The following is a 12,796-nucleotide window of genomic DNA, read 5'->3' on the forward strand; positions in this document are numbered from 1 at the left end:
AGGAGCAAGCGTCAAGGTCGAAAGATCAGACAGAACTCAGTAGGGTAAGTCGGAACAAGATGAGAAAAACATTAAAAAACACCTTTCATATGATTGATTGCAAATCTTATTGGCAATCCTCTAATTACCTTTTCAAATATACCACAAAGAGTAACAATTATCGTCTCGCTTCCCGTTAGGATTATAAAAAACTCATCGAAATTACCAATTTGTGTAGGAGTCAAAAACATGTCAATTCTATTCAAATTATATTATGTTTTTTTTTTGGACGGACATATTTACCTACAAATATCATCATTGCACCAGGGGAACAGCACTACTTTCAAAACTACAAAAATTCTGTGCCAATTTTCGGATTTTCATACAAAGTAGGCCGAAATCGTATGGATAGTCGAAAATTGGTGCTTTTCCCCTATCCGCTCACTAGTGTAAAAATTTATTTTTACCCAACATTTTTCGCACTGATATATGTATTAACAACTTTCAAATGAAGTCATCTGACATTATTTTCATTTAATACAATAATTCTTTATATTGAAAACACAAGACCTCGTGAGCGGTTATTGGATCACTAGGTATTTTTTGTGTGTTCCAATAACCGCTCATGCAAAAAATTACACAAAATTTTAAAGAAAAAATGTAGATTTTAGTATACAGCCTTCTTTATTGCAGTAGTAGCTATGGTTTGACTATGAAAAATATCATGCATATAACGAAATTCGAAATACTGCATTTTTTTAGTAATTTTTTAGCAAATGCAATGCAATATTTTTGTATGAAAATTTCTCAAATCCTTTTTGCCGCTGATTCCCTTTACTTGGAGCTACATTGTGACGTAAAAATAGTGTTGATCAACACAACAGTTATTTTATAACGAACATTTGAACACATAACTTCCCTTAAATGAGCGGAATCTGGTGCACTGATGGTACTGTTCTTCCAACAGTTTGAAACCATCAGAATTTTGCATTTTACCTAATTAAAAACTAATCAAAATGTCACGTACAGCCACTTTTCTAGGGCTCAAATCATACATTTTCTTACCCTTTAGAAGTTCAGTAAATTTTTTGACATTTTTCTTCCGTTTTTTCTTGCTTGAAAGTTCCAGCATTTCAGGCGTTGGAGTTGTTGAGTGAACACGTTTGATAATGTCATACTTTATTGAAGAAACATCTGAAACAAACGAAAAAGGTTTATAGACGATCAATGATTTAATATTTTATGGTAGATGATTGTATATTATAATTATTTCAATAACGAACTGTTTGTTACCAGAACTTCTGTTCATGTCAGAGAATTTGTTACTGAATCTCCATAATACTTTATCTTCTATCAAGCTCGTATAGGTATGGTCCTTCTACCCTAGTATTGTTTACAAACTTTCTTCGTTCTTCCTCTGTTTGTTTTGATTGCATAACAAACAAAACATAACCTATCTCACCAGTTATTGTCCCTGGCAAGGATTAATACGCAATTCCCATTCACGGAAACTGTTATCGATCCTGATACCGGAAACCAAGGCCAACGAATCACCGAAATAGGTCCCTATCGAATTACTCACCGTTTCTGAGGAGTGCAATTTCCTCGGTTGCCAATCCTCCCAGTTGCTGGTTACATAAATGAGAAAAATTCTGGAAGCAGATCAGTTCCGGATTAAGTCGCACCACGCTGGTCTTGTTGGCCAGCAGTTTGTTCTTATTTCTAGAAAGGCTTCTTAGGCTAAGCATTCGATACATTTTGGGAGCACTTTTACGAATTGTACTGTCGAAAAACCGGCGAAAATGCGTAAATTTAACTGGACGAGCACGACCGCGAGCACATTTTGTGTTTTGAAAAAAGGAGTGAGCTAGGTAGTTTGGCTTTAATTCCATTAGAAAAATATACTCAATTTTGGGTTGATTGAACGCAAAATTGAGTTCTTTCGACCCAAACATAAGAAAAGTTGCATTTACCCAAATTTGGCTTATTGGGCCAAAGTACCCCCATTGGGTAGATGCAGGTCTATCTATTTTTGACAACATTCGTGTGGGAGAATGAGAAAACCGAGAGATTTTGGGTTGAAACTATAATCGATATACTTAATTTTGGGTAAAGTAAACTCAAAAATTAGGTAAAAATATTTCTCCGTGCAGACTTTTTCTGAATGGGGACGTGACAGTTTCGCTGTTATGTCAAGCACACAAGACTACGGTGCACAGTGGGACGAAATAAAAAAAGTGGGACATGTGTGTTTGTGCTGAAACCATCGGGTTTAGCGTTTCGACATGTTCTACAAAGTTTCATCATTTGTTGAGTACTTCATTTAGACACTGAAAAAAATCACTTAACACTTCAGTCGTCGCGCTGTTGTATTTTGTACAACACTGTTGAAAAAACCTCGCTTTCCTTTCACAACATCAGCGTGGTGGTTCTGACGGTGGCAAACCGCGCGACGACTGAAAGGTTAAGGTGATATACACTGAGAAAAATAATAACTTTTTAATTATTGTCAAAAATGAAAACTCTCTAAGGAAGTATTGTAGGCGATATCATTTCATGAAAGTTTGTCGAAGATGGAAAAGCTCTACCGGGTACCCCCGTTGGTTTGATCACATTTAATCTGAACACTTTTTAATTTGTACCCCGCTAATTTGCACATCGTTCAGATTAAAAATGGGTCAAACGTCATGTAGCTCATGGAACGGAGTAAAGTGGAATGGAATGCTATGGAACGAAATGCAGAATCAAAACAAAACAGTGAAAGAGGTAACCAGAAACACGTTTCTAGGGTAACTAGATGTTCAAATTAAAAATGAACCCCGATAGTTTACATGAGGTACCGTTCAAATTAACGGGGGTGTACGGTATCTCTTACAATGAAGAAGTTAGGGGGTAAAAATGATGGGTACCTCCTTTTTATATTTTCCCCATAACTTCTAAATTTGAATCTCCAAATACTTACAATGTTTAAGGTGCTGTTAAAATACATTTTTTTTCGAGGACATTGAAGCGGTAGCTCTTCATTTTGATGATTTACGAACGATTTCTGATATTTTTAAATCAAATTTAAGTGTGCATACCTTTTAAAGTTGCAAGTAATAGCAGCTAATTTTAGCATCATGCTGTACCACAACCTATACCCTTTGATTATATGCACAAACAATTGCGGGGTCTAGCGGGATCCATAGCAGTTTGTTTAATTAATTAAAGTTCATGTAAGATCTGGTGATTCTTCAGGCAGCATTAAGCGACCAATATTGTGCCGTATTTTCACATCAGTCTAAGGACTGTGACGAACTAAGCTTGGAAAATTCAAAGTTCTGTAACTTTTTTCTTATCTGTATTTCCACTCTTCAAATGTTATTGTAGTTTGAGTATATGCTTTAAGATGATTGTACCATGAATGGAAGTTATTTGCACTTAATGTTCTATTTTTGACTAAACATCGTATCAAGCTCCGCCATAAGATTCACAACAAGATTAGAATTCAATTTGCAACAAGGAAACCTACCAAACTTTCACCAGCTTTACCATGTTTTGCCTTTTCGTATTTATTAACATATCAAAAATATCAAAGTTTTTCAACAAAAATTCAAGTCCAGATATCTGTCTGTTTTCTGTTGCTTTACGTCTTTTGCGTGTTTCGGGAATAATCGCTCTTGGGTTCTGTATGATTTTTGCCACATTTTTCATAGATAATTCTAAAAGACTTCAAAATGTAAAAGGATCAAATCTGTAACACTTGCTGTTAATTAAAATCATTCAAAATTATCGATTTAAAAAATTAACAACAATTTTTTACAGTTGCTCTATTTCACCTCTCTAAAACTACGTTGGTGCTTGAATGTCAATTTGAGGAAATATTTAATGCTCTTTTTGATCTTTTATCACCCATAAACAAAGCTTAAAAGAGATTTATTTACACGCTTGACATATTTTTGAGACTATTACTTATTGAATGGAACGCTCACCATAAAAACAATAATGCTATAAAATATTTGACGAATGCTGACGACCACCACTGAACTGAAGCTTGTCATGTTTAATAACATTTTAACAATTTTCAATTTTCAGGCGTACTTCACACAAATTTGGAGAAACTTTAGAGCATGTCATTGAATTCCAAGCTGAAAAATAAAGCTTTTAAAACATTTTACAAGCATTTAGTTCAGCTTTTATACGACTGGTCCAAAAATAATTAAAAAGCAATAAAAAACAAAAAAATGTTTTTCTAGGCTTTTCAAATGTAGTGTACACAATTATCATGATCTAACAACCATATTTGGTCAGTGTTCAGACAGACCGGACTAGATGATATTTTGGCCTTGTAAAGATAAGCCAGGAACTCCGTCCATTCTGATTTTTCCGATGCTATTTTGATACAGATGTTTCATCAAACAAATAAGTTCCATTATTATAGCAAAAAATGCGAATATTTTGTTATTCTGGACACTTGGGATACGTTTTCTTGAAATCATTAAAAAAGCACTTGATTCAGTCTGTCTGAACACCGACCATTTAAAAATCTCCTGGATACTGGATTCGAATTCGAGACCTTCCAATCGCCAGTGGTATGCCTCACCATCTGCGCCATCCTAGAATTGATGAATAAATCGTCCAGTGCAAAATATAAACATCTCATAGCTGAATATTGATCATATTTGAACTTCTATTCAACATCGTCTAATCAACACATTGCACGCTAATCAGCAACTGAACAAGCATATTATTCAGCTGCTGTTTAGTGGTGATCCAAGCTGAGTTCAGTCGGCTATTTTTAGCGCACAGTGAGAAAATTTATGTCAATGATGGTCAAAAATAATGTTTATTTACACAAAGTGAAATCAGTCTAAATTGATTAAAGTGAATATGCATCAAAGCCAAACCTCAAATTTTCAAGAGCACAAATCTAGAGAACCAGACAGCGCAGCGGTTCGGGCTGAAAACCTAATCGATTGGTCACACGCTGGTGGTAACCAATCTATTAAGTTTTCAGCTTGAACGGATGTTTAATTTTCTAGATTTATGTTATTGAAAATTTGAGGTTTGGCTTCGATGCATCTTCACCTTAATCTAATTTCATAATAAGTTTTAGTTTGTTCGAAACTTCAATTTGAATGCTTAGCTTAGCTTAGCTTAAACTGACTACACATATCAATGGTTGCTATTCCGTGATTGACCGAGGTCAGTGAAAATGCACAAAGAATCAACTAGAAGATCGGCTGGGATTGGCCATAATCTTCTTCAGTGTGCATAATTCAGTGCCTCTATTTATACATGGTCAATAACGGCGCCGGCCACGTCCTTGCAGTCAGGTGGGATTGGGGGAAGGAATGTTAGTGTGTAACCTTTGCTATTTGGAGACCGTGTTTGCCTCTGCATCTCCACAAAGGTTACTGGGAGGGATGTTTGTTAATGGGGAGGATCGTTGGGTCACAGGATTCACTTTGATAAGCGATTAGACCATGATAAATAATTATTTGTGAGCTTTTAATATGATTATATGTAAATATAATATTTTCATTTGGTGTGAACAATATCTATGTAGAGAAAAATTATGCCGACACTTGAGGTGACGAACCTATCAAAGTTTGTTGAATAAAGTGAACCTTTTGCTAGTCTACACTCGTAGTGTCGAACCATTCAAAGTTTTTTTTAAGTACAAAAATAAAAGTAAAAGGAAAAAGGTGTTTTGAGAAAAAAATTGGACGTAAATAGTTTATGAATCAGAGTTTATGTCGAGACTCACAGTGACGAACCTTTCATAGTTTGTCGAAAAATCATATTTACGTCTCACCGTTGTAACGATTAAAGGTGCAATCATACATATTTTATAGATTAGTAGATTATAGTAGATTATAGTAGCATGAAACGAGCTCACCAATTGATCCGTCATCCTTGAGCAGCAACAATCCACTTTCAGCTTTACTCGTTTGCTCGGCTATATAAAAACACACAGAGAAAATAGGCACGCGACCCGAGAGGGAAAACAACTGACGACTGCTCGGGCTTTCTTGACGCACTGCCAAGGAGCAAGCGTCAACGTCGAAAGATCAAAAAGAACTTATCGAACACGGCACTTTTTCACTTTACTCGACCGATGCGCGACATGTTTGATCCTGCCCTCATCGTCGGCCCCCGCAGGAGCAAGCGTCAAGGTCGAAGGATCAAACACAACTCTGTTCGAAACTTCAATTTGAATGATTCATTAACTTAAATTGAAATTCATTTATTTTATAAATTATATTTGTTATAATTAATTATATTATTTATTTGTATTTCTCATAAACCTATTATGCATTAAAGAAATAGTTAAATCATTTGAAGTATTCTGAAGACTATGCGCCTGAATAGAATATTGTTCGAGTTTCTTGACGTGTAGGATTTTTTCAGAAATGGCCAAGTAAATGTCATTTCAAATGTAGCTCGCTATAGAAATTTATTTAATCCATTCTGTCGAAGAAACTTTTCTTGTACGGAACAATATCCCGAGCAGGCGAACAAAGCTTAGTAATAGCAAATTATAATATGGATAGCTAAAAGTGATATTAACTTGATAGATAAAAAAACATACAATCTGGAAACGATATCAAAAATTAACTACATACAAAAAACGAACCAAATTTTCATGTTGTCTTCAGATCTTTTATGTCAATCAAGTCAATATCACGCTTTATTTGTCAGTACTTCGCTCCTACTAGGAATACTTAGCTCAAATGTTTGTTTTTGTTTTTCAAAATAATCCTACATTTCTGGAGGCTGACCATGTTTATTTTCTGAACGACTTGGTATTTAAAAAGTTTTGAGAAATTATAAGTTATAAGCTTTGAAATGTATTCGGAACTCAACACGAATTTCGGATATTTTGTCCGGCGGCGGCGCACAGCTCTAATCAACGTGTTATTGATTTCACCCTCATCATCCACGTATGCGCGCCTTCATATGCCACCAAGCAGCTATTTTATGGATGTGATGATAGGACTTCGCTTTGCCGCCAAACCAAACATACCCCCAGATTGGACCGGGTTCAACAGCTCCGTTCGACAGTTAGTTTGATTAAAATTAATTAATTCGAATTAAAATTGGACCATTTAGCCCCTTCAGCGCCAGCATGTTTCTGGTCCGGCGTGGGTTTCACAATTGCTTTCAGCTTCATATATTTTTTTTTATCGTCGCCGTCGTCCCATTTTACCCGCCACTCAATCATATCACATGGGAAGAAGTGGGTTTTTTGGAAGGGGAAAAAGGACGCTACCCTCTCCCAGGAAGCAAACATTTATCTGTGGTAGCACTCCTCGAAGCGAACGACAGCATAAATCATGAAAAACATATTTTTTATCCCTCCGAACGACGACAACTCCTTTGGGCGTTTTATTTTTTGCTACATTCGGAGAAGATTCCCGAAAAAGGGGTGTCTAAAATTAACCCATCCGCGCCGCCAGAATTAGTCTTGAGTGACCCCGTATGAAGAAGTCGATTCCCTGCTGACGACAATCACATGCTTCTCAGTAGTGGTAGCGGTAAGAGATTGAGTTTTCCCCTTGGTCCAAGTTTTGATTCTGTAGAAGATACTGGTGGATGGATTTGCTCTGTCTCCTGCTGATGTCGATGACAGAATAGCTGCGCGGATATAGCGGTTGTCACGTGTGCCGCGTTCAAAATAGGACTTCAGCACGCGAAGCTGTGATGCGATGTAGGTAGACAGGCACGCAACCACGATCATAATTTAGCTTCTGTCTTGCTCGATTGAATTGACAAGGTTGATTTCTAGCGTAAGCGCGTGGCAAAAGTCGGCATTACTGGCGTAAGGAAGGATGAACCGAACTTGATACTGATGGGAATCACACTATTGTTCGGTAAGAATCATTCTGCTGGTACAAGAATCAAGCTATTGTATGAAACAATTTTCAATAATTGCTCAAAGGACATTCGTGACAAGGAGGATGAATTTTGACGAGATGAGGGCGATAATGTGGTACATTTGATTAATGCGAATCCAAAAGTTTGAATCCTTTTCTGTAGCTATTACTTAAGAAATCCGTACACAATCCAAATGTATAAGGAAAAAATTAAAATAAACCAAAAATCATCACAAAGTCCTAGGAAGATCTATGAATTACTTCATACTAATTCTTCCAAATTCAGCCTAAAATGCTGTGACAGTAAACGCGCGGCTATTCAGTATAACCATGCTTAGAGTGATGTGTTCGAATCCCGCCGGTTGAGGATCTTATCACGTGGGTTATGATCACCCTTGTGATGAAATTAATTTCACATTGTAATACAAAATCAAAATAGCTTAAAAAACATCCGTAAAGTAGCTTCCGTCCTCTGCAATCAGTTCAGCAAACCGAACTCAGAAACATTCGTCCCCACGGAATACCTGGGGCGAAATGAAAATAAACCCATCGAACCATGACCGGTTGAACTCCCCAGCAGAAAACAACCATTCACAACTCAGGGCGAGGTTCGGGTTCCTATATTATGTGTGTGTGATTTGAAATGTTTTTATTTATTCATAAAATTTGTACCTTACTCACCGATCCTCATCCATCGCCAGCGTTTGGTAGCATCGCACCGATCGTCATCGTCGTTGTCGTTATGGCCCTGTACCCGATGGAATTGTTACAACACACAGAAATCGTCACGGTGCTCCCTAGACCGTCATTATCAGGGGAAAATAACCATCAAAACTGATGATTTCAATAACTAAACTGCTATAGAATGAACTAGAACAATTTAATGTTGGAGTTGCGTTTGTTTTAACCGCCAAAAACATTTAATTTAAGTCGTTTAACGTAGCATTCGATTACCCTTAATCGTCAACAAATGAGTTCATTAGCAAACCGCAATAACATACTATAAAAGTATATCTCAATTGACTGATTTTAAAACGCTCATTTGCTGTGAGGCACTACAGATCCAATTATTTCGCCTATTTATTTACAAAACAATTATTGACTTCGCAGCACCAATCTGGAGTTCGCCGGTTGGACTTCCGAAGCGACCCCATTAAACATTTTGACAGTTAACAGCCGACTAAATCGGTTGAAAAATCGGTCGATTGTTGCACCGACGCTTTTGGAAGTTTAACACAGCGATCAACTGACTAATCACCAGATTAAATCGGGTAGCAGACGAAATCTGGTGTTTAGTAGGTCAACTTGCTTGGATTTTACTTAAAACACCGATTTATCCACCTATTTAGTAGGATTACGTCGGCCCACCCTATCAAATCGGGTGATATTCGGTTGATCCCTGTGTTAATCTTCCATAAGCGTCGGTGCAACAATCGACCGATTTTTCAACAAATTTAGTCGGCTGTTAACTGTCAAAATGTTTAATGGGGGAAGTTTTGCACGAACTAACTGTCATTGCTCTGCCGGCTCGGCTTTTATCTCGATTGTTTTTGAAAACAGTCCAACATCACGTCGACGGATGAAGTTTCACCACAACGGAGGATTTGTCAGTTCGAGCGCGCCAAAATCCTTCCGATTGAGAATGTGTTGGCGGTGCTTAAGGTGCAACTGTTTGCTATCCATAAATGATGATCAATTTTGTAGTTTTGAGGATGTGATATCGGTTCTACCGGACAGAGATGAACTGAAAGTGTATCAACATGCCTGTTGTTAGCAAGCATATGATCCGATAGATCACCAAATGACCGATATGATATAAAACAGAAAATTTTTCTTTTCAATGATAGTTCGAACATAGATTGTTCATGGATGCCAAGATGAGTCTATCGTGTGTTACCTTAAGTTCGTTGATAAAGAAGAGGAAATTGAGCGAAGTCCTCTTTCTGAATTTTATCGGAATGTACACTATTGCACTAGTCATCCTTTATAGAGAGATAAGCGGAAGTAAAATGGAATGGTTTGGCAACAACCAGCAGTGCTGATTTTGCTCGGCGTCGAGAATAATATTGTAACCCGGACATGACTTCCTCATTGCTGTAAAGTATATTTTGTTTCGTTATAGATCTCTGAGCTACATATCAAAACTAATAAACAGCCGAAAAAATCAAAAACTAAAAATCGCATTGACAAAAATTCAAAAAAGTAAAACATTTCATTTTTTTGCTTCATGCAAAATTACTTTTAGGGTAACTCGGTGTTATACGCCCCACCCGGGCAATACGCCCCTCCTCGATATTTAACGAACCAGATTCAATATGAAATTGAAAATGACTGAGAATCCTTACAATTCATGAGACTGTCTCACTATGAAAATTTGACAGTTATAACGCGCAGCACAACAGAGATAATGCAAAAAGTATCAAAAGTCGAATTTCGATGTAATTTTTCACGCAGTGTTTTTAAGCATTTTTTGAGTCAAATACCACAACATAAAAGCAACCAATTGTAAAACGTTGGCTCTTGAACTAATGAACGAATATCATTAGTAAGGATGACCAAAAAGAGTGGAAATTCACTGAAATATTCGTTTTCCAACAACTTCTCATCCCTGGGCAATATGCCCCATCACGGGCCGGATGATATGCCCCACTCTTGATGCCATCTATTTCCGAGCAAGCTCTTTAGCAGTTTTTCAGCGTGCATAAGCAGCTGACAGTCCTGGGGCATATAACCCCTGTGTTGTGGGGCATACTGTCCATTTGTCATGGGGCGTACTATCCGTTTGTTGTGGGGCGTATTATACTGATACTGGGGCATATTGCCCAGGCTCTTTTTGAAGTGCGTGATTCAGATGATTGTAAAAAAGATGTTATTTTCAGATAATTAAATAGATGTTGCGGAAAAGCTTACATTTGTTTAACAACTAGTAAGATAATGGTCCTATTGAAGTGCTTTTTTCATTAGAGATAGTGCTTTTGACCGAGATGTATCCATTTTTGCTTAAGGGGGGGCATATTATACCGAGTTACCCTACCGAAATAATTTCAAGCGGATTACATTACTCCTCAAGAAAAGTTCAAAACAAACATAACGCATGTTCGTTTGGCTCACACTTTGACAGCTCTCGCTGCTCGATTGGCTCACACTTTGACAGAAATGTCAGCTTCCGCGAATTTCTCTTATAAAGGATTTCTATATTGCACATGCTCGCATTTGAAACTTCTCATTTTTGAAAGAAATACTTTCAGACTTGATGTACTTTGTTGCCATCTGTCCGTCTCCTGTACACTTTACCATACGAATTTCTCCATCTGATAATGTCATACTAGCAGTACTGAAAATGGCTTTTTGCCATTTCTTATCGCAATAGGCTGTTTTTCATCACGCCAATCTGTCATGAAACGGCCTACTTTCCTGCGCTGAAGTATGCAGGGCGGGAATAGTCATTACACAACTGAAACCAGTGCTGTAATGATTCATTACGCAACGCTTTATCATTACACAACTGTTTTGAGCTGCGTCATGAATCATTACATTCAGAAATTGTAAAATAATGGTGAATTCACTCCGATATGATCTCTTATATCTTCAAGTGGTCTTCTACGAAATTGTAAAAATGTTGTTCGCAATGCGTTGCAGATCTCGATTTTACAGCACTCGTCGTAATTATTCAACTCAGCAAGCTTCGCATGGAAAAATACATTTTAAACATACATTAATGTCAATTCTGTTCTCTACCATCACAATAAATAATAAAAAAAAAGTTTTGTCAGATTTCCAATCAACTTAATATTATAATATACGTACAAAATTTCCCCTTTTAGAGCCCCTCCTAGCTACACCACTGGTCCATCACCCGAAAGGCTTTGGGGTTTTTCATATTTCGACATGTAGAATCTAACAAAAATAGTACGGTTGAAAACCCCGTGTGGCACCATCGTGACCTTTCCTTGTGAGAAGCCGGCTGTTTTTTTGTTTTTTTTTTTTGTTTTGTTTTTTTGTAGGCTCTCCATATTGTCGTGCTACAAAATCACATTTCAATTGATCATCCCGAAATGCTTTATAGCTTGATCGTACAATTTGCTACTCCGTCATTGACCAGAGTAATTAAAGTTGCTCAGGGATTCAGTGAAAAGGGTTTGGGATTAGCTTACCATTCTCAATGTGCACAAATCGTGACCTCATATTTTAAAAGTTAATAACGGCCACGTCCTTAAATTCATTGGAATTTAAGTTAAATAACCATTGTTAGTTGTTGAATGTTAGTTACATAACCATTGTCACGAGAGACCGAAGAATCTTCTGCATCTCCGCAGTTGTCATGGAAAGAATAATGGATTAGTTGGATAAGGTTAGGATCTTAGAGTCACCTATAGTTGGTGATGCGATCCTTGAGATATTCACGCCTTATCGGATTCACCTCAACTTCTCTAACATTCAACTAAAATCTTCGAGCAACGTCACACTTAGCATCTTTTTTCGAATGCCACAACAGATGCTGTGCGATGTTTTGATTCAGGTTGATCTGCGTTACCTTCGTTACTGTTGGGCTGCGATCGCCTTTTGGTGCGCACGGCACTCAATTCTTACAGTCTTTCCCAAAGTGACCTCGTTCTTCACATTTCCTGCACAGTTCGGTTTTACCCGGACCTTTACAGCTAGCCGACGGGTGTCCGAAGTCCATGCACATGAAGCATCGCTTCGGTGGCCACCAGCCAATTCTCATCTTGCCTTTCTCCACCAGTTTGTTCGCCGTGTCAACTGGTAGCCGAATCGTCGCTGACAGTGTTCCGTCGTACGAGTTTCTCAGACGTATTGCCGTGGCCACCTCTCCAAAGAGGATCCACGGTTGTTATCTCGTCCAGATATCGGCACTCAACAACTGCTTCCTAAGTGAGAGCTCTTACGTCCGCCTCGTTTGCCAAACATTTTGCGATTTGCTCCTGACAGGCCGAGCT

General features: G+C 37.6%; 1 long non-coding RNA gene across 1 annotated transcript; it reads right to left on the reverse strand.

Annotated features, from left to right (window-relative positions):
- Positions 1 to 1,084: 1,084 nt before the first annotated feature.
- Positions 1,085 to 1,840, reverse strand: LOC5563785. The gene is made up of 2 exons (XR_002501410.1): positions 1,562 to 1,840; positions 1,085 to 1,173 (listed from the first exon to the last, which is right to left on the reverse strand). It is a non-coding gene; the product is annotated as an uncharacterized LOC5563785 (long non-coding RNA).
- Between the last annotated feature and the right edge of the window lie 10,956 nt (positions 1,841 to 12,796).

This window comes from Aedes aegypti, chromosome 3 (assembly GCF_002204515.2).
Source record: "Aedes aegypti strain LVP_AGWG chromosome 3, AaegL5.0 Primary Assembly, whole genome shotgun sequence".
Taxonomy (NCBI): Eukaryota; Metazoa; Arthropoda; class Insecta; order Diptera; family Culicidae; genus Aedes; species Aedes aegypti.